We start from the raw sequence: 5,907 nt of genomic DNA, 5'->3' as shown, positions 1-5,907 counted from the left end.
AAACAGGGACCATCGTGGGGGTGCCCACTTTCCATCCACCAGAGAGCGATGCTCTTTGCTCTGGTACCATCCTGTGCTCCATCTCTTGCTCTCAGTGAAACACTCCCATCAGAGGCTCTGTGCTTTTTCACATTTGAATTCCATTTACAACCTAGATCATCCACTCTCCTCCTCTACCACATCAGACATGCTCTGGAATTCCCTATCTTTAATAAGGAAATAAAAACCCCTCCTTTCTCCCCAAGTCCAGCTTCAGCTCTTCCCCCCATACCTTGGCTCTGTAGAGAGTGGTCCACAGTCCTGGCTTCCTCCCTTACCCACTGCATCCACACCTCATTCCGTTCCATCCCAGCTGGTCCACTGAGATCGCTCAGGTCAGCAAACCCCAGTTTGCCATTTCTGTTCTTTGTAACTGAATACCCCCAATTGATCGGGCCCCCAATTTAGTGGCTGAGCACAACAATGTAATATTATGTCCCAGCTCCCTGGGTTCTCCTGTGAGATCTGTCCTAAAGTTGCTATTTCAGTGCATCTGTTTGAACATGGAATTCTGACCGACAGGATCAATGGGTCTCAGAGTAAATTGCTTAAAACCCCTGCATTATGGTCTCTGCAAACTGATGAAAGTAACTCTATGCACCAGTCGACCCTAAAGAGTCTTTGGGCTCCAGGACTAGAACACATGTAAGAAGATTTTCAAAATAGTGAAGCTCCACGTCAATGTTGGTTCCTGTTTCCAACACTTTGGGAACCAAAAAAAAAAAAAAAAATACCATGGGCTCAGACTGAAGATTATACTCCCTCCAGTATAAAGAAATGTTTGCAAAGCTTACACAATGCAGTCTATAATTAGAGTTTTGTAAGAACAGAGGGAAAAAACTGGGTATAAAAAAAGAATAGATGATTTTTTAAGAATTAAGAAATATAATTGAACTAACTCTTTGATCTTCAATGACAGAGAAATTATGTCTTTGTCAATATGTTATACATTAAATACAGGTTTAAAAAATGTAGTAGTTACACAGTTATAACCTGTGCTGGTACTGATAGGCTGAAAGTAAAAGTCGCTCAGTCGTGTCCGACTCTTTGCCACCCCATGTATGCCACCCCATACAGTCCCTGGAATTCTCCAGGCCAGAATACGGGAGTAGGTAGCCTTTCCCTTCTCCAGGGGATTTTCCCAACCCAGGGATCGAACCCAGATCTGCCGCATTGCTGGCAGATTCTTTACCAGCTAAGCCACAGATCAGATCAGATCAGTCGCTCAGTCATGTCCGACTCTTTGTGACCCCATGAATCCCAGCACGCCAGGCCTCCCTGGCCATCACCAACTCCCGGAGTTCACTCAGACTCACGTCCATCGAGTCAGTGATGCCATCCAGCCATCTCATCCTCTGTCATCCCCTTCTCCTCCTGCCCCCAATCCCTCCCAGCATCAAGTCTTTTCCAATGAGTCAACTCTTCACATGAGGTGGCCAAAGTACTGGAGTTTCAGCTTTAGCATCATTGCTTCCAAAGAAATCCCAGGGCTGATCTCCTTCAGAATGGACTGGTTGGATCTCCTTGCAGTCCAAGGGACTCTCAAGAGTCTTCTCCCACACCACAGTTCAAAAGCATCAATTCTTCAGCACTCAGCCTTCTTCACAGTCCAACTCTCACATCCATACATGACCACAGGAAAAACCATAGCCTTGACTAGATGAACCTTTGTTGGCAAAGGAATGTCTCTGCTTTTGAATATGCTATCTAGGTTGGTCATAACTTTGCTTCCAAGGAGTAAGCGTCTTTTAATTTCATGGCTGCAGTCACCATCTGTAGTGATTTTGGAGCCACAAGGGAAGCCCAAAAATACTGCAGTGGGTAGCCTATCCCTTCTCCAGTGGATCTTCCTGACCCAGGAATCAAACTGGGGTCTCCTGCATTGTAGGTTTGGAGAAGGAAATGGCAACCCACTCCAGTGTTCTTGCCTGGAGAATCCCAGGGACGGGGGAGCCTGGTGGGCTGCCGTCTATGGGGTCGCACAGAGTCGGACACGACTGAAGCGACTTAGCAGCAGCAGCAGCAGCATTGTAGGTAGATTCTTTACCAACTGAACTATCAGGGAAGCCCACTGATATGCTGTGCCTGAAATATTTTTAATATTTAAATATTTAAAAATTAAGTCAGGAAATTGAAAAGATTATTTGGCAAAACCAATCGTTTCCCCCAATTAAATCTTTGTAAACAGATTGAGCACAACAGCTCCTTCAGAAAAAGTTCTTCTTTCAAATATGGGGATAAGAGCTTAAAAGAAGGCTGCAACAAAGAGATACAGAGCTTAAAAATCGGATGCACAAAGGGATGCAGAGCTTAAGAGCACATGCGCTGGCCCACACTCCAGGAAATTATTCAATTTCTCCAGCCTGTGTCACTCCCAATCTCATTCCTCTCCCACCCTGCAGAGAGCCAATATCCTCAGTTTGGTTTTAAATACTCCCCTGCATGCATTTCTTTTAAAGCAAGAATGTAGATGATTGGCAGTAAAATATAATTGTTTTGTATTTTCTACACTTTAAATAAACAGGAGACTGCATGTTTCTGTGACTTACCATCTTGCCTAACATCACCTTTGGTATCTACCCATGTTAATACTTAGAGCTAGAGTTCATTTTCATAACAGTATACCTATAGATTATTGGACATTCTAAATTTTATTAAATATTATCAAGTTGCCCAGAAAGTAGTAGTACCAGTTGATACCCCCAGCAGCAGCCTGAGTCTCTTTTGCCTTATAATTCAGTTTGCCCATCTGGTAGATGAGAAATAGTATACACTACACTTGCAATGGCATTTATTGCCTAAAAACTGGTAGTGTTGTGGGGGGCGGGGGTGAGACTCTTGTATTAGGTTTTATTAGCCATTCCGACTCCTTTTTCTTGTCTTTCTTATTTACATCTGCTGCCTATTTTCTCTTGGGTTGTTTTGTCTTTCTTTTTTTTTTTGATTTTTAGGAATTTATTGCATATTTTTTTAATCTGTCAATTTGTACAAATATTTTTCCAGTTTTTAGTTTGTCTTTTAACATTGCTGATGAAGCCTTTTGATGTCCTGAAATTTTAAATTTTAATTTACTTGAATTTATCTATTACCATTTGTGCTTTTTGTATTTGTTGTTCTTTTCCCACTCCGCCCCCCCCCAAAAAAAATCACTCCTTGCTCTTATAAAATGTCCCATATTTTTTCCAAATAGAATTCTGAAGGTATATCCCAATCTGGGGGGCTTCCCTGGTGGCTCAGATGGTAAAGAATTCACCTGCAACATGGGAGGCCTAGGTTTGATCCTTGGGTTGTGAAGATCCCCTGGAGAAGGGAATGGCAACCCACTCTAGTATTCTTACCTGGAGAATCGCATGGGCAAGGGAGCCTGGCGGGCTACAGTCCACGGTGTCACAAAGAGTAAACACAACTGAGTGACTAAGCACATCCCAAACTGACAGGATGTGTATGCATGAGATGGTTTTTACTTTCTTCCACATCCATTAATGTATTCTGCCTTTCATAGACTCTTTAGAGTAGATATCATCAGAGTTGATGGATAAGGAAAATAAAAACTGGGAAATATATGTAATTGGTCCAAGGACACACGGTTTGTCAGTGACCAAGAAATGGAAGTGAACATCTTCATCTAAATGACCTCCAGGCATGTCAAGTTCATCAGCATTTAAATCTGGAATCTTATCTTGACCCCTCCCTCCACCTCCTCCCTCTTCACACAAGGAAGAGCCCTACACCTGGCCAGGTGTGGCAGCCTCAAACCTAAGGGCTGGTTGAACATCGGGTTTTTTCCAAAAGCTGTGGACATCCTCCCCAGCCCCACCAGAGATTAGAATGCAATCATTCAGGGTGAGACCAGGCATTGATAGCTTCTGAAGCTCCCCCGACAATTTTAATATGTACCTATCAGGGCTGCAAACCACTGGAACAGTGCCCCACCCCACCCCCACCCCTGTTTAGTGATGCTGGGGTATTTGGAGCTTTCCACTGGGAGTGATACTGTCATCTAGCAGCCAGAGGCTGATGATGCTGCTAAGTAGGAGAAAGTGTTAGCCACTCAGTCATGTCCGACTCTTTGTGACCACAGGGACTGCAGCCCACGAGGATCCTCTGTCCATGGGATTTCTCAGGCAAGAATACTGGCATGGGTAGCCATTCCCTTCTCCAGAGGATTTTCCTGACCCAGGGATCGAACCCGGTCTCTTGCGCTGCAGGCAGAATCTTTACCATCTGAGCCACCTGGAAACCACATTGCATATAATTTCGAAGGGTTCACAGAAGCTGTGAAGCCCTCCTTGGACACTCCCAAGTAAGAGCCCCACCTTATCTCTGAACAGAGGATGTGAACTAGCATGCAGCTGGGATGGTCTGAAGCCCCTCCTGAAAAGTCCAGCTCTTAGCACTGCCCACTCCAGCCCACTTTGGTCCCAGAAGTTGCTCTGCATACCAGCAAGTGCTCCCAGGAACCTCAGAGCCTGCAGGTGCTGCTTCCCCGCCAGGCACACCTTTCCTCCTGGGTACGGGCTCAACTCTCCCCATCCAGACTCAGCTCCAGAATCACTCTCCTGGGCCAACTTTACTGACCACTCAGCCCCATCCCCACCTTTGCTCTCAGTAAGTCTCTTTCCCTGTGGTCCCTTAGTTCTCAGAGCACATACCTGCCAGAGCCCTTCCTGGACTTTATTATGTTGTGATATTTTTCTTTCATTCGTATGAGTCTCCCATCATATCTGGATCAGCAAGGGAATCCTTCATCTCTGAAACCTCCGTGTCTGGCACAAACAGGAGCTCAATAAATGTTGCTAGTGTGTTTTAGTCAGTTCAGTTCAATTCATTCATTCAGTCGTGTCCAACTCTTTGCAACTCCATGGACTGCAGCATGCCAGGTCTCCCTGTCTGTCACCAATTCCCAGAGCTTGCTCAAACTCACGTCCATCAAGTCAGTGACGCCATCCAACCATCTCATCTTCTGTCCTCCTGTCTCCTCCTGCCTTCAGTCTTTCCCAGTATCAGGGTCTTTCCGATGAATCAGGTCTTTGCATCAGGTGGCCAAGATATTGGAGCTTCAGCTTCAGCATCAGTCCTTCCAATGAATATTTAGGACTAATTTCCTTGAGGATTTTCTGATTGGATCTCCTTGCAGTCCAAGCAACTCTCAAGAATCTTCTCCAACACCACAGTTCAAAAGCATCAGTTCTTTGGTACTCAGCTTTCTTTATGGTCCAACTCTCACATCCATACGTAACTACTGGAAAAACCGTAGCTTTGTCTAGATGGACCTTTGTTGGCAAAGTAATGTCTCTGCTTTTTAATATACTGTCTAGGTTGGTCATAGCTTTTCTTCCAAGGAGCAAGCGTCTTTTAATTTTATGGCTGCAGTCGCCAACTGCAGTGATTTTGGGATTCAAGAAAATAAAGTCTCTCACTGTTTCCATTGTTTCCCCATCTATTTGCCATGAAGTGATGGGACCAGATGCCATGATCTTAGTTTTCTGAATGTTGAGTTTTAAGCCAGCTTTTCACTCTCCTCTTTCACCTTCATCAAGAAGCTGTTTAGTCCCTCTTCACTTTCTGCCATAAGGGTGGTGTCATCTGCACATCTGAGGTTATTGACATTTCTCCCGGCAATCACGATTCCAGCTTGTGTTTCATCCAGGCCAGCATTTTGCATGATGTACTCTGCATGAAGTTAAATAAGCAGAGTGACAATATACAGCCTTAAAATACTCCTTTCCCAAAACGGAACCAGTTGCTGTTCCATGTCTGGTTCTAACTGTTGCTTCTTGACCTGCATACAGATTTCTCAGGAGGCAGGTAATTCCCATCTCTTGAAGAATTTTCCAGTTTGTTGTGATCTGCACAGTCAAAGGCTTC

The sequence above is a fragment of the Bos javanicus genome, chromosome 14 (genome assembly GCF_032452875.1).
Source record: "Bos javanicus breed banteng chromosome 14, ARS-OSU_banteng_1.0, whole genome shotgun sequence".
Lineage (NCBI taxonomy): Eukaryota > Metazoa > Chordata > Mammalia > Artiodactyla > Bovidae > Bos > Bos javanicus.
Note: the sequence above shows the minus strand (reverse complement) of the source record.